This window comes from Anser cygnoides, chromosome 4 (assembly GCF_040182565.1).
Source record: "Anser cygnoides isolate HZ-2024a breed goose chromosome 4, Taihu_goose_T2T_genome, whole genome shotgun sequence".
NCBI classification, from domain to species: domain Eukaryota; kingdom Metazoa; phylum Chordata; class Aves; order Anseriformes; family Anatidae; genus Anser; species Anser cygnoides.
The window spans coordinates 59,991,335-60,006,213 of record NC_089876.1 but is presented as its reverse complement, the minus strand read 5'-3'; the positions used below and the strand labels follow the sequence as shown (position 1 = coordinate 60,006,213).

General features: G+C 39.6%; 1 protein-coding gene across 10 annotated transcripts in view; it reads left to right on the top strand.

Annotated features, from left to right (window-relative positions):
- The first annotated feature begins 1,854 nt into the window (after positions 1-1,854).
- SORBS2 (sorbin and SH3 domain containing 2) overlaps positions 1,855-14,879 on the top strand; it is a 160,082-nt gene continuing 147,057 nt past the window's right edge. For 2 of the 10 annotated variants that reach the window (XM_066996230.1, XM_066996229.1), the window contains exon 1: positions 2,110-2,591. The gene's annotated coding sequence lies outside the window, so the exon portion shown is untranslated. Of the gene's footprint in view, positions 2,592-14,879 lie in introns of all 10 variants that reach the window. The other 8 variants (XM_066996226.1, XM_066996227.1, XM_048078364.2 and 5 more) reach the window with 8 other exon arrangements.

The following is a 14,879-nucleotide window of genomic DNA, read 5'->3' as shown; positions in this document are numbered from 1 at the left end:
TTCAGCTATGTTTTTTGATGTAAGCATCTGTCCTTCAGGTACTATAGGGAGATCAGGAAGCTCATTTAAATTGACATTTGAATAGGATTTGAGTCAAGGAGCCAACTATTTTCAGTTGTGTTCTAATGCACAGCAGACAAGTGGCTATCGTTAAGTACTTAAATACCTCACTGTAGGGTCAGTATGATTCTATACATTGCACTTGAATGTTATGGGATTAGTCTAGCAGCCACCACTTTGGCTGCATGATTCTGGACTCTTTCTAGATAGATATATCAGGGTAACCAAGCACTGGGGACCTGTCCAGTTTATCCAGTCCTTGACAGATGCACTGTGGTTCCAGTTCCCATCTGTAATACCATGATTTCAGTGGGTTGTACCAGGAAAAAAAAAAAAATTGACTGCTTGTGCAAAGCATGCAACAGAATCTGTTCCTAGGACTTCTGTGGAGCTTCTAAGTAATATCAAATAGGTTGGGTTCTCACACTTTGTGTTTTAATGGCTTGCTGAATCAAAACCATAATCTGCTCTTGGATTAAGCCTCTTCCAACTTCTACTTAATTGCTTATGTCAGTGAAGACAAGGAAGGGTTGCACGTACATACATGTCATAAGTCCTATAGGTGTACCACAGACAAAAGCTCCATCACTCTTAACATGAAGTATGGCTATGTTAGAAACAGATCTAGAGCCCTGAAGATTGAATTATAACTTGCATTCTAGAGGCAGTTTCTCTAAAGTAACTTCAAGAACACTTAGGAAAGTAATGTGCTTCCACTGTGTTAAGAAAACTGTATGTAGATATACAGACACGGACAAGCATCTTCAAATCTTTTCAGGCTCTAACCTTTTGTTTAAAAACTCACTACCTCTGCTTTTCCATAAGCTAAGACTTCAGCCTGCCTGTCAAGAATACTATGACTGTAACTACAGTATGTTAGTGCATTAAAGTGACGGAAACCTCACTTGTGTTTTCACTTTCTGAAGAACATTTAGAGTCAGTGACTGTATCAGCGCATTAAGAAGAAAGGGACTGGATCTGCGGTCTGTTTCATGTTGCTTATTAACAAAAAAAAGTTAGTGAGCTAATCATGGTGAAATGGTATTTTTGTAATGCAGATTGGTTCTGTTTTAATACTTACTTTGTGTGTAAATAATTACTTCAGTAGTTTAATGTTTTCTAGCCAAAAGCTTCAGAATCAGGCTGCCAAACCAGCAGACTTCCTTTTCTGATCAGAAAGTACTGCTGGAGAGTAATCACGGCACAGAAAGTATGTGCTTGAGTCATGGCAGCTGAAGGTCCTTTTGTCTCATGCCAGCACAGGGTTCTTAGCACCAACTGCAGTTTGAGACATGGCTAACTTTATTTTATTTTCTTTTTAAGAAGTCTAAGAGAAAGAAATAAGAATAAATTAATATTGAAGCACCGATTTTGAATGTGTTGGAATGTTTCAGCCCTGTCATGTCAGAAATCTAAACAATTTACCTCCTTTTTCCCCAGTGAGACAAATGGTAGTCCCCTGCAGACCATTCTCCTCTTGCAATGCTTTCAGAGAGACCACTGCTCACACAAGGACACCGGTGTAAAGATACTGGGGACAGAAGTGTGTAAACCTGCCACAGCGGCCCTCAGTTCTCAGCTTGGGACTGCACTGAGACACCAGTGGGTGTCTTGGGCCCTGGTGGCAGAGCTTTGGCTTGGAGGGGTGGAGCAGCAGGGCTGGTAAACCTCATGTGGCCCTATAACCCTGTATAAGTACCACACCTCGCAAGGAAGGCCATGGTTTGTTGTGCAAAGAAAGCCCAGCCCTGTCAGCGATTAGGTAGGGGCCGAAAGAAATCTTCCTCCACTTAACACTCAATTTTTTTGCGTGTCAGGTACGGCATGCATGGACGCTGCTCCCCACTATTTCTCAAAACTTCAGGTGGAGGAGCGCTGCCTGCGTGTTGCCTCCTTCGGCGCTCGAGATGGGAGACGAGGACAGCGTATGTCCGCCAGCAGCTCTCCACGGTTCAGACCTTGCCTCCTCTCCCTGCTGGGGGCCCGCACCCGCGGCGGGGTCCCTCGGGGCAGCGGGGCCGGCGCTGCGCGGCCGGGGGCGTGCCGGGGCCGGGCGGGCGGCCGTTGCCATGGCAGCGTAAAGCCGGGGCAGCCCAGCGGGCTCCGTGCCGCCGCGCCGCAGGGCCCAGCCATTTTGCGTGCGGGGAGCGGGGCGCCGCGCAATTAGCGCCGACCTCGGCGAGGGAGGAGGAAGAGGAGGAGGAGAGGAGGAACGCGCGTCGCGGCTGCCATTTTGACAAGCCGGGGAGTGCCGCCGGCCGCTCGGAGGAGGCGGGATGCGGCGCGGCACCGCTGCGGACCTGCTGTCAGGCTGCCCAGCCGCGCTCCGCCCCGTAGAGGCACGGCTGCCCCGCAGCGCTCCCGCAGCCGCTCGCTAGCAGCTCCCGGGGGAGAAGCCGGAGCTCCGGGGGAAGCAGCGAGTGCCTTTCCCTGCCGCACAGCCAGCAGGTGCGTGGTGCCGGCGAGGAGCCTCCCCGCTCTGTGCAGCCGCCCTCCGAGCGAGGCTTCCAGCGGGGACCCGGCTGCTGCAGGTATCTCGGCCCCTAAAGGGCGGCTTCGGACCCGGGGGGGTTTGTGGGGTCGTGGGGGTGTCGGTAAGATTGCTTTATCCGTGCTGGTCGGTGTCTCAACGCGATGCGCCGTGCGGTTGCCGATGCAAAAGGATGCCTCCGATAGGGGATAAAGCCATATGCTCGCGTTTTCTATTAAAACGTGTTTGTTTTTTTTTTGTTGTTGTTTGTTTCCCACCGTGCTTTGTGCTGTCAGGATGCCGTGGGGTATAACGCATCGTAAACTCACAAACGTATTCATAAAGCCTTAACTCAATGAGTTCTTTGTTACTAGAATTCGTGCATTGTGCTCAGCCTCAGCGTAACTAGCCTCAAATTGTCCGGCTGCTGCCGTGAGGTATGTAGGTCATAATAAAAAGCAGCTTTTTTCACCAGCCTTCAGTGTGCTGCATGCCCCAGCGCTGTGGTTGACTAGTTCGTGGTACTTGTGCTGCTAAGAGCAGTGGTATCGCAGCCAGCTCACGCCTCCCTTCCGAAGATATCGCGCATACCGTGCTGCACGGAGCACAACACGCCCATTGTGTCCCTCCGTTCGGCGTTCAATAAAAGGAAGGAAACCAGCACTCCACATGGAGCACGAGCACGTTAATAGCACAAGACGGTTAAACTTTTATTGAGCAATCTCGGCAGCAGGCTTTCTACCAAAAGCTAGAACAAATAAAAACATCAAGACGAATGTAAGGCGGTGATGGAAACAGGATAAGTCGTCTGATGGGGGCTGTAGGCTAATGCTGTAGATTTTCAATGCAAAATGAGTTCCTTTGAATAGGTATTAATCGCAGCACGTCTGTTTTAGTGATGAAAGCTATAGTTAGAAGCAGGTCAATAAAACTACAATGCATCAATACAAATTTTTATATTAAATGTAGCGTTTCTTGAACTTCCAAATGTATTCTGAATTACCTGATACTGAAATGCATTAAATTATTCTGACAACTGAACCAAATATGCTGATTTACTTTGCAGCTACAGAAAATGAAATGATAATTGGTTTAATTCTTAATAATTACGTGGATTTCAGTTACACTGAAATGAGCCATTTGTTTGGACAGCTGAGAAGACATTGGATGAGGAATTTGAGGTCTGGTATCTTTATAGTTAAATTAGTAACCAGTGTTCTGTAATTAGGAGCCAAATTCCAGTGTGTTATTTCTGTGTATATGTCCTGCAAAGGTATTTGGACAAGCATGGTTAGCAACCATCCCCCAAATGAGACACATTTGGAAACAGCAGTTTATAAATGGATTGCTACCATACATTTTCTCCATTAGAAAAGCTCCATCTTCCTTGAATCATTGCAGGATTTTGTTAATGGGTGAATGCACACCCTGAGTCCTTTCTTATACCCATGTGTAGGGGTCACACAGTAAGTTGTTGAGAGAGCTGCTTTCATCTGCGTTCTATAAAGTGGAATGCGTATTTACAGTGTGGTACTACATGCATATTCATGAATGAGTCTGTAATTATGATGAAAATGATAAACAAGCCAAGCTAGCATTTCCTTTAAGGTGTTTGTAACCCTCTAACAAAGAGAGCTTTTGCTATAACAGTAAGAGCTACAGATATAGCAGTAAGCAGAATGTTGAGGATTTTACAGTTCGAGGTGGACATATCTCACTGTGAACAATTTATGTTGTTAGAAAGCATGTGAGGCAGGATTCACTATGACAAGTCAGTAAACAGTGTACACCCAGTTAGGTGCTGATAGATGCATCTTATTAGACTCTATTATTATTGAGAACAGCGTTATGCATTCTTTCCATTCTGCTGTTCTCCCTTTGTCTTTTTTCTCATATCAATTCCCAGCTTCCCTGTTTCCTTACGGTCTCTTTGGCAACATCTGATCCCTCTGAGCTATTTGTAAATCAAATTGGTGACTCTCAGCCATGGAGGTGCTGCAATAGAATATAGTTTGGAGGAAGAATTTTAATGAGGTGGAGGTAAGAAACAGCAGCTAAGTAAAGAGTTTCTCCACTATGGGCTAATTGTACATGATGTAAGGCATGAAGGGGTAGAATCCTGTCACTGGTGTCAAAAGCAAATGGGCATAGAAGGTGGGTGTTTTTCAGCTCATAATCAGCTGAAAAGTGTTAATAAGCAGAAGGTTACCAAGAAGACCTTGAGAATAATATGACAGAAGAAAAATTGGACTATTCAGAAATGGAAAGGATGTGATCAAGTTCTGGCTGAAGTGTAGAAGTTTTTCAGGATTCAGTAGAGCCATGATGATTTCAATCCAAGAAATGATTATACATGATTTGAAAGTGTAGGTTATGCAAAGTCAGACTCTTGGTCTGCAGTGATGTACATATCACCAGCTGTCATGGTTTAACATTAGTCACTTCTTTTTGAGAGAGATGACTTTAGAAGGTGACCTTGGAGCCATGTATTGTGATCATGAACAGGTTACCAACAAAGCAAAAGCAGGCAGATCAATCTTAAAATGTAGTATCATAGTAGCAGGTGCAAATAGCAAGAACAAACAGGGTGACTAAAGAAGGTTTAATCAAGTGCTGTAACAGTTGTTTGGTATGTTTGTTTAAAATCACTAGCTTTGAGTAAACAGTGATAAGCATCAACCAACCATGCGGTTTGTGGAGCACAGTAACCCTGTGAGAGAGCTGGTGTGAGAACATTACCTACCCTCAGCCTATGGACTAGTCTCCAAAATGCAGTATGCCTACATATAAGGTCAACCTGTGAGTAAAAATACAGATAGCACGTGCCCAGAAAACACACTCAGGTACCAGATCAGGGTACATTGTATAACATTAATACCATGGAATGGCCAAATGCCACCTCTGTGTTGAAAGGATCAGGTATTGAGTATAGTACACCAATGACGAGGGTGCATCTGGAGCTGGTAAATTGCATCAGGTGTTACCTTGAAACAGTATTTCTGCTCCACCAAGTCTGTCTGCATAACATGGACATACAAGTTAACAATTCTGGATTGTTTGTAATCTTGAATTTTATAAATGTGTGGCTTGATAGTGTCCTACTACACTGATCTTTTTGTTGTCACTATTTCAGTATTGCATCAAGTGAGTTACTCATTGACAGTTTGTATTTTCTTCATATTCTGTTGGATGTAGGGCATAGCTTCCTATTAGAGATGACTACCATAATATTCAGTCCATCTTCATTTTTCTTCAAATAGTATGGATTCTTCTCATGCAAGCATTTTAACAAAAGTATTCTACTGTAACAATAAGTAAAAAAAAAAAAAGTCTCTAGGAGATGACAACACTTCTGTAATTATGAAGTTTCTTAATGGTCTTGAGCCCAGCCTAAAAAGCTAAAAAGACTTTCAAAGGCACTGGTTCTATGGAAAACCTCATGTATGGGAAGGATTATGGTGGGATAGTGGACAGAAGTAAATACTTAAAAGGCAGCATGTATCTTTGAGTAAAAGCATGCCGAATGACAACGTTCTAGATTTACTCTTGCTTTCAGTTTCTTTGAAGCATTAACTGTATTTTTGTGTTCAAACTTATTGTTCCATAACAGTGATACAGCATAGCTAATGCTGTTGTAAAGCAGGAAATTCCAAAGGCTGAGCCTTTTCTCCTATTATTGCTAGCTTCTTTCCCTAAACAGACTTAATTTTAATCTTTCTGTACTGAATAAGGATGGTGTTCTGATCCATCCACCCTTAAAAACGTCACCAGCCACCATCAAGGGGTTGAACAGGACAGATGTAGTTCTGTGTTCTTAAATAACTTAGGTAACATAATATATATGTATTTATATGTGTGTGTGTGTATATATATGTATATGTGTATATATATATATATATATATATATATATATAAAAACAGCTGATGCTGAGAATCCCAAGCCTCAAAGGATTGGTGGGGGAAATAAGACAGCAGGAAAAGCAATCCTTTTTCCTCCCAGTCTTTACTATAATTACATTACACAGTAAACTTTTTCATTAGCCTTTTCAGCAGATAAATAATTTGAAAGCTTTACTTTTTGTAGGGCGTTTGTCTTGCATTTTATGTACAAGTATTAAAGCAGTGTACAGCTGAATTGTCTGATGGGTAAGTTAAGTTACCCCTAGTTCAGCAGTGGTTGCTGACTAGCTAGGTTTGTCCACAAGCATAGCAGTTTTTACTCTTTTGCTCCTTCAGAATCCAAAAAGACAGGCAAAGATGCGTGGAGAAAGCCCAAGGGAATCAGTAACTGCAGTTTTCATAGCTGAGAAATCAACCTTTTACAGGATTATAAAAGTGGTAAAATGCATTGTTGTCTAAGGCTGTTTTTAGGATCAACAGTTCTACTAATAGGAAATCAGTAGTTATGACTGAAGGTCAAATTAGCTGGAAAGGTCCTTGTGTTTTGTTTTGGTTTTGTTTTTTTCAAACAATTTAAAAACAGTGGGTCCTGTTCCTTACTGACATTTTTCTTTTAGGAGTGACAAGAGGTGAGTTCCTAGTTCAGCCACAGTAATACTGAACGGTAACTGTAATGCTCTTTAAGAGGCTTAGGGTTGCATGGCGTAGCCCATGATGAGAAGGTATAGCAACTGCATCAAGAGCAGGATGTAGCAAACGTGTGTTCTTTTGAGTACATTGCAAGTCCTCGGACTTGCACTCTAGCCTGAACGTAAAGCTTTGTCACCACAGAGAACCTTGAGTGTTATGTTTAATAAAGCCATATATTTTTCAGTGGGAAAAGCATGGATAGGCACAAGTTTGCAAACCTTGCAAACCATGCCACTTTGCAAAAAGGTGCAGATAACTACTTAAACATCGTGTCCATGGTAAGTGATAAGGGTGCAGAAGATGCAGCAGATTTTGTTTTGTCAGCATGGTGTAAATATTTGTACCTGATGTACGAATTTAAAAGATGAATAGGCTCCTATTGACAGAGGTCTGGTCAATGTTTGTCATAACATATAGTGACCTGTCTCTAGATATAGCTGTAAGTAACACCAGTAAAGGAATAGAAATAGGGATTTCTGGAACGTAATTTGTGGAAGAGAGATTAGTTCTTCAGTTTACTATGTACAGAAAAGGTGGAGTTATGGAAACAGGGTGGTCAGATTTATATTTTTACTGTAATTAATGACATGAAGTGTCAAAGTATGGTAGACTACCACAAAACCTGTAAGAGTACAAATTTCAATTCATGGCAGTTAGTGTTAAGACTACTTCTGGTCTCCTGATCGGAATAAAATTAAATATAAATAAAACATTTAATCGCTGTTGGCAGCTAATCTCATAAACTGCTTTGAATCAGACTATAGCAAGGATACACCATAGGACTGACTTCTGAAAGGCCATTGTTTCACCAAAGCTTCATTTTAGGAAATGAGAAGGGGGAGGCTGTCCATGGTGCAGGTGTCTGGATCATTTCTGATGTGTGAAAAATGCATGAACTGGGAATTGCACACATTACTACAGAGGTCTGTGTTTATAAATATAAACAGTATTTTCACTCTTACAAGTGTCCACAAGGGAAACTTAGCAATCCACAGCCACAGAACTAAGCGAACTAAGTGTAGTGTAAACATAAATAAATTGGATGTTTAAATGTTGTCTTTGTTCGTTTTATCTTAATATTAAAAATGATACACGAGTATAAAAACAGAATTATTTCCTTTTTGTAAGCATAAACGTAATCTGAAATCCAAGATGTTGGCACCAAATATTCAAGCAGGTGCAAAATGAGATTTGTAAGGTACTAAATGCCTGTTTGTCCCTGAATCTCATGTTCATTTGAGAACCTCAATTTCTCTACTCTATTATGCAGATAATGAGAACTTTTGTAGTTTGGCTGTGGCAAATAAGGATGGAATCATTGGTATGAGGTGATTAGTAATTGGTGAGAACTACAAAGAAATGGTGTTTTAGGAAGGCCGTTCAGTAAATCTCTAGCACAGAATGTTTTGCTCTCTGCAGTGAAGCAGGTGGGGTAATGGATTAGATGTTCCCAGTTTAGGCTTGATATACTGCTTTTAAACACCATGAGACTTCTGTGGAGGTTTTGAATTTCAAAAAGACTGTAGCTTTTGAGGCAATCCTCAACTGTAGTGACTGGCCTAAATGAAAGCTTCCCTTTTAACATGGAGCTCCCACTACTGACTTTGGTGCATTTTGTGCTTTAACTTTTTTTCAGGTGTTAAGCAGCTATTGTCTGTTTCACGTATCAACTCTCTATTTTCTTTTCTATTTAACATACAGTAAGGATTTTGGAGATGAGCAAGCAGTAGCATCACAAAGGGATGGTGATGGAAAATATTCGGTATGCATCACTTAATTCATATTGATTGTGTATATCACACTGCTCCTTCTAGCCAGTTATGCATTTTACACATTTTAATGAGCAACTTAAGACAGAAGCCAGCAGTTGCCAACACTATTTTTATTTAATTTTATTTCTAGTGAATTTCTAATTAACAGGGATCTCTGAGCAGTGACATTCTCCCAGATAATCAGATTCATGTTAATTGCAGTGTTTTTCTTCTGGACAAATCTGTACTTCTTAGGAATCTCAAGAAAATAATTTCAGTGTGAGCAATGCAATCAAATGGTTTGCTTTGAATAAACAAAATATAAAAGAGGCTAATCAAATGAAGTGCTACTGTGTGAGAGCTAAGCGAGGTGTTGACAGGTCTGACAGTAGAATAAAGACCAAACCAAAGGCTCTGTTTTGACATACATGCAAAACAGAGATATTGAGGCAAATTCAGTTCTCTAACAAACCTCTTTAAGGGTCGCTCTGCAGATATAGATCATGTAATCTGAGCCTTGTAAATTATCCTTCTACTTTTAAACAAATACAGGAGAGGTTTTTAATTCATTACTCGCATAGCTGTAGATTTACACTTTCCTGTGCTTTTGACAGTGGCATTTTATTCACAGATTTATGGTCTTGGGCAAAGGCCAGATTCAGGACACGTTTTATTATCAGAACTGCAAACCCTAGAAAATAGCTTGGAAATCTGCACCTGTTCTACTTAATACATACTATAGTGAAGCATTAGGAGGATGCCTTCCAGTTTAAGGCAATGGTTTTCTTAAAAGCAAAACAAAAGTAATTGTGGAGATGTGTTAAATTAATTCAGGTATGAATTTGTTTACTTCCCGTAGTATTTAGTGGTGTAATTATCTTAAATACAGTTCTTTAAAGTGTAGATCAGTTACTGTTTAGATAAAACCACGAGTGAAGATAAATACATCAGTATGACTAAGTAACAGCTATGAACTGTACAACAGCAAGTGTTCTACTGTTTCTATGTAGACGTGTTCTACTTCCAGTTCTGGCATGCTCTCTCGGTATCATTAGCTGTCAGAAGAGAAAGGGCAGACAAATTATTTCCTAATGAACGGATAAAAAGACTGTCATCTTAGTTGCTGTCTGAAAGGAAACTACATTTAAGTAATTGTTTCTGTCAATATTAGAACATCACCATGCAGAGACGGGACTGGAGTTGAGTTCTCTTTGCACTAGGTGTTAGGCACACGAGAGGGATCACACGCGATTCCAAAGGTAAACTGAAAAACAGATTTATTCACAAATGTCTCTGACCACTCAACCATAATACCAGTACTTTCCTCTTTTCCTGTAGGCAGCTTAGCAGAGATTAAAATTTAGAAGGGATTTGAGGAACAAGCAAATAGTATCTTGGTAGATAAACTTGGGAAGTGTTCTTATGCTAGACGGATACTGTCTGTTACAAATGAATGGAAGAGTATGTGGGAGAATCCGAGCAGAAGTTGTACAAAGCTGTGATGAGAGCCTTGGAAGTTGCAAGAGTAGACAAGCAGAGAGAACTGTGACAGCTCTAGAAAGGGAAGAGAGGGGAGATATAGTTGTGGTGGTGGGAAGAGGAGGAGGCAGCTGTATGCCCACTGGTGGACAATGTGTGCCCACTATTCCAGGGCAAATGAGAGCGGTGGCCTCAAAGCCAAAAGCTAGAGTGGGCTCATGGGGCACATTTTACATTGATCAGACAACATTACTGAAAAGTAGGGGCCCAGATACTGTAGTTAAATTGTGTGATGACAGAGGCCTAAACAACAGCATTCCTGATAGGGGGCAAAAAAAAAATAAATTAAATTTAAAAAAGAAAAGTCAATCTCATCAGGATAAACTATCCCATACTGTTCCAGAGAGTGAAGGGAAGCAGGTGTGAGGAAAAATGAGGTGGCTTCTTGAGAAATTCATATACTCGATTTTGGTGTGTGTTTAAAAAAATGTCATTATTAGCATTCTAGTCAAATTTCTGACTTACACACAGCATACCAGCACATGCCACAGATGTTCATGTATTTAGTGTCTATATGTACACTTTCTTAGAATTTTAATTCTTTTGCAGATTTGGAAGCAAGTTGTGATCCCCTTCTGCAGTTGAGGCCTTTATGTACAATTCAGTTTTATACCCAAATGGTTAAGTTTTGGCTGCTCACAAACACTTCAGAATGAAGCATTAGAAGTTTCAAACAGATACTTATTTGAGCCTCCCTTTCGCAATGAGACTGTCTCTAGCTGTCTTCCACCAGCAATGGAATAATGCGATTCTGTGGATAGGGGTCAGGCAGCAGGAGTAACACTTCACGGGAGAAGCTGCCGCAGTGCTCTGTCCATCTGGCCACTATAAAAGAATAATACTTGATTCTCTAATTCTGAAGTCAGTTTCCCAACCCAGATATGAAAAAGCTATTTACGCTTCGAGCTATCCGCTTCTTCTGCTTTATCTGTATATTTGTTTAAGAGTCTCTTTTCTTTCCTATCCATTGTTTTTATACTTTCTGTATGTTTGTCTGTTTTCTTACTACAAAAAATGTTTCCAATACCTGGTAATAGTTTGTTTTTTATGGGAATTGTTTTGGTTGGGACAAAGTGTTTTAGAATGTTAGTGGGATATCTTCTTTGTGTTTTGCATTATATACCCGGGTATCAAGCATACAAAATGTGAATTGTGTGTTTGTTTCAGTGCACATACTTGATTTTTTAAATTACAGCTGACCAGAAGCTTGAAGATGGCCTGAGTTCATACATGACTTAAAAGAACAATTACACTGTAAGCTTTCTTATGTGTAGCCTTTTCAGAAATCTGTATAACTCTATTATCACTTTCAGTGTTATATAAATCTTAATCAGACTTCTATAGGCTTTATTTTCCACTAGGTTTAGGAACAGCTTCTCTTTAGGTTCGTTACAAGCATTTTTCAGAACTAGTAGTTGATAATGCCATGACAAAGTTGCATCTTTCATATGTAAAATCTAATGATACAGTATGAGTGTAAAATTTGTATGCTTCTTTTTTTTTTCCAAAACATTGCAATGTAATTTCTTACCCTTAAATGAGTATCTCCTACTGTAATTGCTGAAATTTTCCCACTGAAAAGGGCTTAGCATCTAACTTTTTTTAATCCCCTAACCTAAAATTCCTAGTAAAATACTGGAAAGATTCAAATAAGCTGAACAAAAATGTAGTACTTATGTCTATTTCTGTCACTTGAAACAATGATTTTTTTTTTTCTAAATGTAGGTAGGCAGTTAAGTCTTATCATTAGTTAAATCCATGCTGAAAAGATCAGCACCATCTGAATGAATCTGCCTACCTCATTTACAGTATTTATTACTGGAAATTGTTTTACACTTATATGCACAATTTTTAAAAAATTTTGGATTTCATGGTAGATGCATAATTCTGCATTCTAAAACTTAATAAACATCAGAAGCTACTCTGAAATTATGCTGTGCACTTCAGGATTGGAGCCCACAAACGCCAATCAGACTTGAAAATTGAAGTCTGTGTGGTTTTGGTGTTTTATCATGCTTTATTTTGTGCTGTCTGTATTGGAAATATGTGAAAGTTTGAAATGTCGCCATCTAAATGAAGCTAAGGGGTCACCTTTTATGAAGAGGCTGAATCAGGAAATAGAGATATCAAGTTGCCATTATCAAGGCTGTAATGTTTTGATATGTTAGCATAAGAAGATTTTGTATGCTTACTTTTTAAAGTATCAATCACATAAGTTTATAGCATAGAGGTTTTTTTACTTACTTAAGTGTTTTTTCTGTTTTTAAAAGTATTATAAAAATGATTTGAAGCACTTGACTGTGGGACAGTTTAGACTTTGATCGAGATTCACGTTTCTAGTTCATCCCACCAGTCTATCATTAACTGATATTGTTATAAATAACCCAAAGCTGTACAGGTACTATGTAAAACTACTATTAGTGATTTCCTACACCCATTGTACTCTGGTTTCAAAATATAGTCTTTAGGTAACCGTCAGTCGTTTATCATCTCTTTTCACCCTGCTGATCCGAATGCAAAGGCTAATAAATAAATAAAATGCTTTTCTAGTATTTTCCTTATGAGCAATTTTTTTAATTGCCATAGAAATCAAATGTGCATGAGTTTAAATTGCATGTCAAGTGGTCCATAGCAGAAAGCAAAGCAATGCATGGAGCATAACATGTTTGGAACACTACATTTGTTATAACCATACTTCTGCTGAGATGTTAAAAAATGCCTGCTTTTGATGTTTGTATATACAATGCTAATTTAACAATGTCCTTATCTCTACATTCTTTTCCAAGAGGTAAGATAGAAATCTGGAAAAATTAACTATCTTCTGTAAATTTAATAGAAAAAATTTACCTTTAAACCTCTCAAATCTATTTTTCCACATATATAAATTTTTCAAGCCATTCTAGAAGCAGAGGATAGCAAAAGTCACTGTCTTCATCCTTTAAGTACATATTTTTGCTAGTCTATTTTTACTTTTTTACTGATCTTTGTCTAAGGATTAGAATTGAGAGTTTGTTTTGACCAGGACCAAACTAACGAAAAATTAAAAAACCTTGAGGCAAAAACAGGTCTTTCAGTTTTTATAAATAATAGGTGGATGACTTTGAAAAGCAGAGGATGTTGAAGTTCTCAGGAAGTAAACAATTTCTAGGAAGGGAAATCCGCATTTCCATATGTTTGCTGTTCAAAGAGGAAATTACCTAATAAATGTACAACTTTAGGGATACAAAATGGAATAACTAGTTTAAATTATATTAGCTTTGTTTTCCGGTTCTCACATGCCTTAGGATCTGCCCAAATGAGACTGTGATGTTTTCATTTCTGTTCTTCAAGCCTTCTTCCTTATAACTTCATCTGCTGGGGATTTAGGTTTATGGTATGTGCAGAGGTGCTGCTTCCTTTACACAACGTTCAAAATACATGTAGTCATATCATGTGCTGTTTGAAAGTGTTCTCAAGAGCATTTCTCTCTGCCTTCCTCATTATTGCTGGCCTTTGTTCTGTCACCTCGGATCTCTTAAGGCCTGGTTTACATAAGGTGTGTGCACAGCAGCTCTTGAAAAGTGCATGTACCCCATCAATGTGTATGAATACTGGCTACCAAAATCTGAGATAGCAAGAAAGTGTTACTTTAAATTTGTGTCTATAGACCATCTTGAATAATTTTTCTATGCAGCAAGGAAGCCTATGGTGAAAAACATGGTTGCAGTTCTGGATTTTTGTATTAATTACTGATGTTCATTACTAATCAGTGGTGAAAGTGTACTGAGGGAGGAAAATTAGGAAATTGCTTAAAAAACCCTTTAAATGTCACCCTCAAAGACTTCTGTCTTGTCATTGCTGTAGGTGCCACTTAAAAAAAGAGTCTAGCTCTGTTAGTGAAAAATTAGTAATGTCCTGCAAAGAAGCCAGCATGGAACAGCTGGCAATGCAGCTGTAACATCCTGTTTCGCCTTATACACAGCAAACATCAGCTTGTCTTTCCCCAGCTAGGAGAAGCATGAATATAGCTCAAACAAATATTTCAAATGACTAGTATGTTTGACAATTAATGGTACTATAGGGAAACCAAATAGCAAACAAAAACCGTGAAAGAGCTCTCATTTTCACTTAGCAAGAGTTGAAGCAATGCATGATAAATGACAATGTACTTAATGTGCTTCTGTTAACAAGAAGGCAAAACAAACAAAACCTCAGCACTGATTTCCAGTCATCCTCTTAATGGGCTAGGGCCAATTTGGTTATAGAGTATCCATATCCACTGGGGGATGTAGGCATTTTGCTAGAACTTCAGCTTTGGGAGCACTGGAAATTGAAGAACTTCCTTGAAGCCAAGTCCTTCTTTCAATCCAAGCTACTAGCATGAAGGACTGTTGCATCTCTGGGGAAGTTACGACCTTCAGAAATAGAGATTTGAACAGGAATGGAGCGCTTTTCTGCTTAGGAGTTCCTGTTAATCATGATATATCTTA